Source organism: Microtus pennsylvanicus, chromosome Y (assembly GCF_037038515.1).
Source record: "Microtus pennsylvanicus isolate mMicPen1 chromosome Y, mMicPen1.hap1, whole genome shotgun sequence".
Taxonomy (NCBI): Eukaryota; Metazoa; Chordata; class Mammalia; order Rodentia; family Cricetidae; genus Microtus; species Microtus pennsylvanicus.
This window is the reverse complement of record NC_134602.1, coordinates 8,496,078-8,507,638: the sequence shown is the minus strand read 5'-3', so window position 1 is coordinate 8,507,638 and position 11,561 is coordinate 8,496,078. Positions and strand designations below refer to the sequence as shown.

The 11,561-nt window shown below is 42.1% G+C and overlaps 1 non-coding gene across 1 annotated transcript; it reads left to right on the top strand.

Moving 5' to 3' along the window:
* The first annotated feature begins 10,967 nt into the window (after window positions 1–10,967).
* On the top strand, window positions 10,968–11,040 carry Trnak-cuu (transfer RNA lysine (anticodon CUU)). Its single transcript has one exon. It is a non-coding gene; the product is annotated as a tRNA-Lys (tRNA).
* Window positions 11,041–11,561: the final 521 nt, after the last annotated feature.

Genomic DNA, 11,561 nt, shown 5'->3' with positions numbered 1-11,561 from the left:
CAGAAGCAAAAACTTAGTAAGCCTTTTGAGGCCCTGGAGAATATTGTTGGCCACAGAATTTCTCATGGCTGGAAGGAAGCCAATGAACCAGTCACCCATTGGAAAGCCATCATTCTAGATCAACTGCCAACATATCCCTCTCTCTATTTGTTGAAATATGATGGGATTGATTGTGTCTATGGCTTGGAGCTTCATGGTGATGAAAGGATTTTAAACCTGAAGATCCTGCCTAATAATGTGCCATTTCCTCAGGTGACAGACACTCATCTGTCAATCACCATAGTTGGCAGAGCAGTGAAACATACATTCATGGGCACAACTGGCTCTAAGAATGACTGGAACGGGATGGTCCTAGAAGAGGTGCCAATCATGAAGACCTGGTTTTATATTACCTACAAGTAAGATCCGGTCTTGTACATTTACCACCTCCTGGATGACTACCTGGAAGGCAACCTCCACATCATGCCAGTCTCTAAGGAAGAGTGGAGTGGCGTAATCCCAGATGAGGTGCAGGCCATAACGACCTGTTTCTACATTGTCATCGAGAATGATCTGGTCCTGTACCTTTACCACCATCATGATGATTCCATTGAAGGCAACCTCCACATCACGCCTGAATGTCCTCCAGTAGAGGTGACTTTGGAATTAGGCAGGGATTCCTTGCAGGGCAAAAGAGTGCAGTACAACAAAAAAGATGGAAACCAAGAGATAGGTAAAATTATTTGCCAAGTTCCCAACAAACCTTCTGTGTATTTCATCAAGTTTGATAATGACTTCCATATCTATGTCTATGATTTGGTGAACATCTGTTAAAGTGAAATTCTCAAATTTTGAGGGGCTTACTTAATTCTCTCTGTGGGAATGTGTTTTTTCAGAGATACCTCAGGTCTTCTATGAATCCTGGTATCTTTTCCAATGGATTATTCTTTCTCAAAGAATAAAAATTTGTTAACATGTTGTGTTATTTGTAGAAACCTGGCTAGGAGGAGTTTTATGACATAAGTAGGGCCTTGATGATGTCACAAAGCTTTGGTTGGGGGTGGCAACTCTGTTCCACATGAAGCACTGGTCTTCTGTGAAGGTGGGCTTACTATCTTCACGGTGGCTGAGGAGGTCAGTTCAGCTCTTGGGCTCCACAACTGTTCAACCGAATTTCCAGAAGTTGGAATCTAGAGAGCCAAGATATTTTCTTTTTTTAAATATGTTTAGGAAGCAACTAGGACCTCTGTAGTCAAAGAAAGGTTTCTTTCAAATCTGCTCTGGGTCCAAAATTTATGTCGTTAACAGCTCCTATATTTGATAGCTGGGGGATGGTTAATGTCAGGTATTCTCCCCAGTCTATCTTTGCTAAAAATGTCCAATTCCTCAGTCCACTTAAATGGCAAAGATCCTCTTTGTCCATATGTGTTTTTAAAGATAATTATTTCTAATAGGTGCTGTTGCACAGATTAATGTTTCTTTCTTTTGGCAGTTTGACTCACAGTACTCACTTCTCTAATGAAGATACAGAATATCTTTATGTAATCAACCTGGATCTGGATCAAGAGACACAATAGAGAGAGCCAGTGGACTGGAGTGCCATGACCTGGGCAGGTGGTTATAGATCAGCCAACTAACCAGTAGCTTGAGTGGTAAGGAGAGGAGTGGCTGTTCTTTGAATTCTTTGCCATCTGTTCAGATATTTCTTTCTCACTTTAGGTATAGGCATAGCTTCCTCTCTCATTGATATAGTAAGTCAGGAAGTAGGTTTCTCAGTAGAGGTCAATTGCATTTTGCAGCAGGAATATGTCTCTGATACACATATACTGAGCTGTAGACAAGAGTTTGATACTTTTCCTATTAATTTCTTAAGAATATATTACATTTAGGTATCCAAATCCATTCAGCCCTGCCTTTTTCACCTGCTCCAAAGTTATTCCTAAAACGAGCCTTGACCTCACATCCTCACCTTCTTATCCTTGCAGGCACTTATGGTGGAGGAAACCACTTTGTGTCTGATTTAATCTGAAGAGTTCATCCTATGCAGAGATTGGCAGCTATGAAGCCCAAGCACAGAAACAGAGCCAAGAGACAGTGGAACAGGAGTGCTGTGGCCTATCTCAGAAAGTCTCCCGCCATGATGAAGATGCCTCTTAGTATGAGTTGCATGCCACCTCTCCAGTAGAAGAATGGGCCATCGCTCCAGAAGCAAAAACTTAGTAAGCCTTTTGAGGCCCTGGAGAATATTGTTGGCCGCAGAATTTCTCATGGCCGGAAGGAAGCCAATGAACCAGTCACCCATTGGAAGCCATCATTCTAGATCAACTGCCAACATATCCCTCTCTCTATTTGTTGAAATATGATGGGATTGATTGTGTCTATGGCTTGGAGCTTCATAGTGATGAAAGGATTTTAAACCTGAAGATCCTGCCTAATAATGTGCCATTTCCTCAGGTGACAGACACTCATCTCTCAAACACCATAGTTGGCAGAGCAGTGAAACATACATTCATGGGCACAAATGGCTCTAAGAATGACTGGAACGGGATGGTCCTAGAAGAGGTGCCAATCATGAAGACCTGGTTTTATATTACCTACAAGAAAGATCCGGTTTGGTACATTTACCACCTCCTGGATGACTACCTGGAAGGCAACCTCCACATCATGCCAGGCTCTAAGGAAGAGTGGAGTGGCGTGGTCCCAGGTGAGGTGCAGACCATAACGACCTGTTTCTACATTGTCAACGAGAATGATCCGGTCCTGTACCTTTACCACCATCATGATGATTCCATTGAAGGCAACCTCCACATCACGCCCGAATGTCCTCCAGTAGAGGTGACTTTGGAATTAGGCAGGGATTCCTTGGAGGGCAAAAGAGTGCAGTACAACAAAAAAGATGGAACCCAAGAGATAGGTAAAATTATTTGCCAAGTTCCCAACAAACCTTCTGTGTATTTCATCAAGTTTGATAATGACTTCCATATCTATGTCTATGATTTGGTGAAGATCTGTTAAAGTGAAATTCTCAAATTTTGAGGGGCAGACTTAATTCTCTCTTTGGGAATGTGTGTTTTCAGAGATACCTCAGGTCTTCTATGAATCCTGGTATTTTTTCCAATGGATTATTCTTTCTCAAAGAATAAAAATTTGTTAACATGTTGTGTTATTTGGTCAATGATGGATTGTGTTTGGTGGATGGGGCATCACAGAAATACATGCCTTAAAACAAAGCAGGATTTATGGTCTTTTCCCCTTGGAGAGTAAAGGACTGGGGATGCGTGGTGTGGTAAAAGACAAGATGGCTGTCAAGGAAGCAGTGGAGAGGGGACAAAAAGTTGTATGATCTCGGGGCGGTATGAAGCTTGAGGGAAAACCATGTCAAAAGGAAAGATGTGACCGATATCACCGTGAGGTATTGGGACTTAAGAGGATAAAGAGTAGATTAATCAGGAAGGGACACAAATGTATACTCAAAATCAGAGAAAATTAGGTTTCATTTGATGAATGGTTTAATTCGTACTGGCTGTAAGTCAAAGGATGTTTGATCTCCACTAGAGCATGTTGCTTAGTGAAAAGTGTCTCCGCTCAGTTGCTCTTCTCCAGTAAGTTGGACAACAAGCTACCTACTTAGTTTTGCCAGAATTCTGTCTGCCACCTACTTTGTAACGCCTGGATTCGGTATGCCTTGAACTCTCATAGGTCTTATCCATGCCATCCAACCCTTGTCAGTTCATTTAAATAATTGCCCTGCCATATCTGGAAAACAGTGTTCCCTTTCATTGATCATGTTCTGTAGTACTTGGGCTATAAAACTCATGAACACACTCACCCACACACAGGATAAACATGTACATATGATGCCCACTAGTGTGTGACATGCACACATATGATGAATGCACAGAACTCCATAATATCAGTAAAGTAGGGAATCCATGATGCCAGGTGGAGTCTGGCAAAGACCCCACACACCCATCAAACCGCCAAATACCAGTATGGTACTGATGTCTGACTCCCATCCTGTAAGGAACCTGCCGTCCTGTAACTGGGCTATTTTTGGTTCCTTCATCTTCACAAACTTGGTTAAAATGTTAGGGTTGTCAAACTGGGAGTTAGGGGCCAGCATGTAGATCAGCTGTCCCAGGTCAGGTGATTTGGCTACAATTTGGGTGAGAAATTGTACCAGGGAATTCTGGTACACCCTCTCCTCTTCTTCTCCCTGTCCTCATCATCACTCTTGTGGGTGGGCCTGGAGCACAAAGAAGGTAAAATGGAATAAGCCTCCTCCTTAGTGGAAAACCTTGTCAATCCTTAATTTGACCTGTCTCTCTGAGGGAATGCAGCACATTTTTTCCTACTAGGTGTCCTCATTCATTGGTTCACTCATTTTTCCAATGAATGATTGAATTCATCCATTCTTCCTTGTCTCTATCTCTTCTTTCTTCCCTTCTTCCATTTCCCCCTTGATTGTAGAAATTTGAGCAGCAGGGCTGCATCCCCATGGGGCCGCCTTGTAAGGTTATGCTCCGAAATAACAACACTAAACTATTCATTTCAACACTGCCTGCCCCATTATTTTCAGCCTCTTAACCCATGTCTAATAATGTATGTTGCAGCACGAGGTGCGCTTAGAGGAAAGATTTAGCATGTCTGACCTGGTGGCTGGCTGTATCGCCATCTGCCTCAGAGTGCAGAGCTACCATTTCTGCCCAAGGGAGAGGTGCATGGCATCTCTAAGCTCAATTCCTATTCCTCCCAGCATTCTCTTATGTTTGTTCCACCCACCTATGTTCTAACCTTTCAGGCCAAACACTTTCTTTATTTAATTAACCAATGACCTATACTCCATCATTACTCCTATTTCTGTTTAAACAAGAACGGAATCTTTAACTTTCACATAGCAAAATTACATATAACAAAACAGTTATCAAGCAAGAATTACAGTTACAATATTTATATCTATTTTATCTTTTATCATAACAATGGAAAACTATAACTATCTCTCTCTTCTTCAACTCCATCAGAGACTCCAGAATAATACAGTATTACCTAAGCAAACAAAAAGTAAGCCATTTTCAAACTCTAGAAATGACAGAGACATCTCGCTGCCTGGACAGTCACCCAAAGTTCCTCTGTACCGTTGGTGTTACCATCCTCAGCCTACAGGCCCATAGTTTCCAGCAGACATTTCCATGAAGCAGGAAATTTCAAAGGCAGTCACTATCTGCTTGTCTTGAAGAATGTTTTGCTGACCCTTTCCTGAATCAGGAATACGAAAAGATCATCTCAACTTTAGGCAAGTTCAGTAGTCCTCTCTCTGAGTGTTTTCTGTGTACAGTTTATGCAAAAACCCAGGCAAGAACAGTTTCTTCCCCAAATGGCTATCAAACTCCATAAGGATCCTCTGTGATGCCCATCTTCTTCCTGAAGTAGATATGTGCTGCCAAGAGTAGAGTGTCCTACTGTCATGAAAAACCCTAAGGTGCTAAAACATTAAATACCCTATTTTGTAGTCTAGAGAGATATGAATAATGCCTATCTAACTGAAATATATATATATATGTAGCTAGAAAATCTAACTAACATGACTACAAACTTGACTATTATTAATGATTATCCATTAATAACCTATATACATTATATTTTTAAATGAACTACACAATCACAATACCTTAATTAAGATCAAAAATGCATATACATATAACAAAATTGACGTAAAATCTCTATCAGTAAAGCAAAATCTATACTAATGCAAATATTCATATCTATATCACATCCCACTTTAAATATAAAAGAACATTTATAAGCCATATTTGGGAACGTGGGTGCAGTTTTTTCTCTCCAAAATGCTTCCTGCTGAATGGTGGCATCATTATTGATTTATCTCAGTTGGCAGTTGAGCGAAGCAATTTTTTAAATGTGTTCACAGCAACCTTTAAGTAGGGCGTGGTCCATCCTACCATATTAGTATAGAGGCATCCACAGACTATCACCCTCTGTGAAAACAAAATAGAAACTCCTTTCCAAAGCATCATGTCCTTAGATCCAAATTTCAAAGTCAAGGCATTTTCAAAATATCTATGTTGGATTATTTCAGCAGCTTTTATAAAGAAACATCTTTTAGCTGCCATTGCTACTGCCTCAAAATTCAAATGATTCAAAAAGAGCATAATAGCATACAATATCAAAATTCGCTGTGAATTTTCCATCTTTGTGCGCTTCAATTTAACCTCTTTTGTTTATTTTATTTTTTATTTTTTGCCTTTTGAGACAGGTTCTCTGTATCTTTGACCTGGAATAACTCTGTATACCTGTCTGTCCTTGAAGTCTCAGAGATCTGCCTCTCTCTGCCTTTCAGGCATTGGGATTAAAGGTGTATGCTACTACACATTGAACTCACAAAGATCTGTTTGTCTCTGCCTTCAAGGCACTGGGATTAAAGGCGTGTGCTACCTCACCTTGAAGGTACAGAGGTCAATCTCCCTCTGCCTCACATGTGTTGGGTTTACAGGTGTGTACTACCACACCCAACAACTCTCTTCCTTTTTTTAACTTTAAGAACTTCAAATTTTAGCCTGCACTTAGTTTTAACACACTGTAAATCATTTAAAAATTTTCTTTGTCTTTGAATCTCTCTTTACTCTATATCTCTCTCTGTTTTTCTGACCACATGAGTCTTTCATTTACCAAGCAATCTCAGTAGGACTAAAGCCGTGGCTTTGCTGGCCAGATGTAACCCATTCCTTAGCTTGTGGCTGAGGTACCGAACAGAGCCTCATTCAGTGCCACAAGTCTACAGTGTTTCAAGGTCCTTGCTTCAAAGAGGCTGCAACAGACAACACTCAAGCCCTCTTTCTGTAGCTGGCCCTCCTTCCTCAAACAGTCAGAGTTTGCCCAGGCAGGATGGCCCAGAAAGCCGGCATTTTAAAACAACACAGTTTTTTTTCCTGCTACTGTTGAAAACATACAAGCATTCAGTTGGCTTTTATCAACACCATTTAAATGTTTTGTTGCAGGACCTCTTAAGGGCTGCAGGGTTTTGCAGCTGAAGCTGAGTCAGCAAGCCTCTTTTAGATGAGAGCCCTTGCTTTCTTCTAGCAAGCAGAGCAGACGGAGAAATCGCTGCTACCAAGAAAACATGCTTTACTCTTTCCCAAGCTTTCTCAGGCTTTCATTGGATTCAGTTGTCCACAAGGCTGCAAGCCATTCTGTAGTTATTTGAGCAGCGAGGCTGTGTCCCCAGCACCATGGCCGCATGAAGGTTATGCCTGAAATAAATACACAAACACTGTATTCTTTTAAACACTGCTGGCCCATTAGATTCAGCATTTTAACCCATTTCTAATAATCAGTGTAGTATAACGAGGTGCACTTACCAGGAAAAATTCAGCATGTCTGACATGGTGGCAGGCTGCATCGACATCTGCCTCAGAGAGCAGAGCTATGGCATCTGCCGGGGAGAGGGGAGCATGGCTTCTCTGAGCTCACTACCTCTTCCTCCCGGCATTCTATTTTGTTTACTACACCTACCTATGTTCTAACCTATCAGCTGAAGCGGATTCTTTCTTTAATTAATCAATAAACTTCTTCTGTCACTTTATCCTTTCAACAGCTTGCCCATATAAATCTCCCATGTGTCTTCTGTTGTATAATCTTTCATTTGTAAAGAACTTGCACTCTCAGGGGAGGATTTTTCTGACATCTCTGTGGATGGAGATCATATGAGGAAGATCAGATGAGCAACCATGACAACTCTAATGCTGTAGAGTTAGGTGGACCAGAGATTGATGGCTGACATTCCTGTGCTATGCATCAGATGCCCCTGAACTCTGGCCCTGTTGACAGACAGGCAGACATCAAATTGGTCACACATACTTAACTCATTCGGGTTCACAGATACTGTAAATGGAGTTTTAATTCTTATCCTAAACTAATAAAAAAACCAAGATTAGGAGAAGAGAAGAGCCTGAAGTAAGGCCTCAAAATGGGTCATTTTGCAAAGGAAAGGTTACCTGCCTCCATGTATGCTGTCTCCCCTTCTTAGTCAAATCCATCCTTCCAGTGTCTAGCTAACAGCTAACCATAGGATTGAACCCAACTGCCTTTGATTTCTGAAATAAGTGCTGTCCCCTTAAGGTCTCATAACAGCACAGGAAGGTTTGTAAGACTGTCCCAGCAACAATTTAAAGCAATTCTAGGACACCAAAGATGCAGCAAATTTGGTTTATTGGTAATATAGATCGTTCCGATGGGACAAAATAATGTAGCATTAAAAAAAAAAACAGATTGGTGTACTCACGATGAATTTATGTGATATGGCACACACAGGCTTCTAGTTCTAAACATTTCATGCTCGGTGGGGTTTGGAGATTGTCTTGACCCTGAACCTAGCTGGAGGCTATGGGGCCTTGAAAGGACAAGACTTAATATTTCAGGACATCCTTGTACTTGGTCCCCACTGTTTACTGATTTCCTTACAGAGAATGAGCAGCCATCTACTCCTGCTGCCATGCCTTCCCCACATGAACAGAGAGAAGACCCTATACACACAGGTCGCTTGTATCACATGTGAAGGCATAAGTCACAAACAAACTCCCACAGCAGTTTAGAATTGTGATTAATAGAATGATTAGTTCTTGAAAGGGGAAAAACTTAGAGATCACAATCCCTTACTGTAGTAATATGGACGGTGGCAGGGTTGCGTCCCCAAATCCCCAGCCGCTTGGCTCGGCTAGCTTATGCCCCAAATAATTACACGGACACTGTATTCTTTTAAACACTGCTCTGGCCCATTTCTAATCATCTGTGTAGCGCCCCTAGGTGCGCTTACCGGGAAGATTCTAGCCTAAGTCCATCCTGGGTTGGAGCTTCATAGCGTGCGTCTTCCCTGGAGCAGGTAGCATGGCGTCTCTCCTGTGTCTGCTCCGGAGAGCAGAGCTGCGGAGTCTGACCTCACTTCCTCTTCCTCCTGGCATTCTGTTCTGTCTACTCCTCCCACCTATCTTCTAAACAATGAAATGGGCTGAGGCAGTTCCTTTATTGCTTAGCCAATGAAATCAACAGATTGATATATGACACTCCCACATCACTTCCACTTTTTCTGTTTAAACAAAAAAAGGAAGGCTTTAACCTTAACATAGCAAAATTACATATAACAAAACAGTTATCAAGTAAAAATTACATCAGAAACATTCATACATATAACAAAATTAACCGTAAATCTCTATCAATAAAGCAAAATCTATACTAATGCAAATTATTCATGTCTATATCATATCCCCCTTTAAATGTAAAAGAACATTTATAAACTATATTTGGGAACATGGGTGCAGTTTTTTCTCTCCAAACTGCTTCCTGCTGAATGGGGGCGCTGTTAATCAGATCATTTAGGGTGTAACCTGTGTGCCAGGTTTATCTCAGTTGGCAGTTGAGTGACGTAATTTTTTGAGGGCGTTCACAGGAACATTTCAGGAGGTCGTGGTCTATCATACCAAATCGGGATAGAAGAAATCCAAAGGGTCTGGTCCTCTGTGAAAACAAAAGAAGACTCTCTCCAAAGCATCATATCCTTAGACCCAAATTCTGATATCATACCCTCATGATATCCGTTCTGGTTCCACTGGGCAGCCCATATAATGAAATGTCTCTCTGTACTTAGCTCCTTCACAGTCAAAAATTTTAAAGAAAACACAATAATACAAAGAATCCAGACTCTCTGTGAATTTTTCATCTTTACGCGGCTTATTTTTACTCTATCACTTTACTTTATTCTGTCTCTTTAAAGACTTTATCTTTTTTTTTTAAAACCATTAACTTTATTCTCTATATTCTTTTTCTTCTCTCTCCCAAGCCTACGTACATTCATCCAACAGTGTGACTCGTTTAGTGGTCTGAATCTGTCCTATTGTGAATCTGCAATTTTTTACTATCCAGGAGCACTTTTGATTTGCGCCTTTAAATCACTAGGCGCTTAAGAATCTAAGCTGTGACATTCCTACGTTAACTTTTTGCTTTTTGAGCGCACATCTGTAGACCAGGCTGTCTTTGAACTCTCAGAGATCCGCCTGTCTCTGCCTCCCAGGCATTGGGATTAAAGGTGTTTGCTACTACACCTTGAACTCACAGAGATCTGTTTGTCTCTGCCTTCTAGGCACTGGGATTAAAGGCGTGTGCTACCACACCTTGAAGTCACAGAGGTCTATCTCCCTCTGCCTCCCAAGTGTTGGGATTAAAGGTGTGTACACACAACAACTCTCTTCCTTTTTTTTTGTTTTTTGCTTTAAGAACTTCAACTTTCAGCTTGCATATATTTTAACACACTTTAAACCACTCAGAAATTTTCTCTGTCTTTGAATCTCTCTTTAACTGTATATCTCTTTTTTTCTGACCACGTGAGTCTTTAATTTGCCAAGCAATCTCAGTAGGACTAAAGGCATGGCTTTGCCAGCTAGATCCAGTCCATTCCTTAGCTTTCCAGCCTCATGGCAGATATACAGGCTGCAGCCATGTTTATAGCCACACCTATATGGCGGTTCAAGGTCCCTGCCAGCCAGCAAGCTACAACAGACAACACTCAAATCCTCTCTCGGTAGCTGGCCCTCCTGCCTCAAACAGTCAGAGTTTGCCCTGGCAGGATGGCCCAGAAAGCCGGCATTTTTAAACAGCGCAGCTTTTTTCCTGCTACGGCTGAAAACCAAAAAACATGCGTTCAGCTTTTCGTCAACACTGTTTAAGTGTTTCGTGGCAGGACCTCTTAATGAGCTGCAGGCTTTGCAGCTGAAGCTGAGTCAGGAAGCCTCTCTTAGATGAGGCGCTTGCTTGCCTCTAGCAAGTAGAGCAGACCCAAGAAATTGCCGTAAGAAACATGCTTTACTCTATTCTTTTCTAAGCTTTCTCAGGCTTTCTGTGGACTCAGTTAGCCACACGTCTGGGCGTCATTTGTAGTAATATGGACGGCGGCAGGGTTGCGTCCCCAAATCCCCAGCCGCCTGGCCCGGCTAGCTCAGTCGGTAGAGCATGGGACTCTTAATCCCAGGGTCGTGGGTTCGAGCCCCACGTTGGGCGCCATTTGTAGTAATATGGACGGCGGCAGGGTTGCGTCCCCAAATCCCCAGCCGCCTGGCTCGGCTAGCTTATGCCCCAAATAATTACACGGACACGGTATTCTTTTAAACACTGCTCTGGCCCATTTCTAATCATCTGTGTAGCGCCCCTAGGTGCGCATACCGGGAAGATTCTAGCCTAAGTCCATCCTGGGTTGGAGCTTCATAGCGTGCGTCTTCCCTGGAGCAGGTAGCATGGCGTCTCTCCTGCGTCTGCTCCGGAGAGCAGAGCTGCGGAGTCTGACCTCACTTCCTCTTCCTCCTGGTATTCTGTTCTGTCTACTCCTCCCACCTATCTTCTAACCAATGAAATGGGCCGAGGCAGTTCCGTTATTACTTAGCCAATGAAATCAACAGATTGATATATGACACTCCCACATCACCTTACATAAGCCCTCTGCAGGATCAGAAAAGGAGCCTAGTAGCAGGAAGGGAAGCTCAAGCAAGAGATCAAGCTGAAGGTAGAAGTTGCTTTTTAAAAGA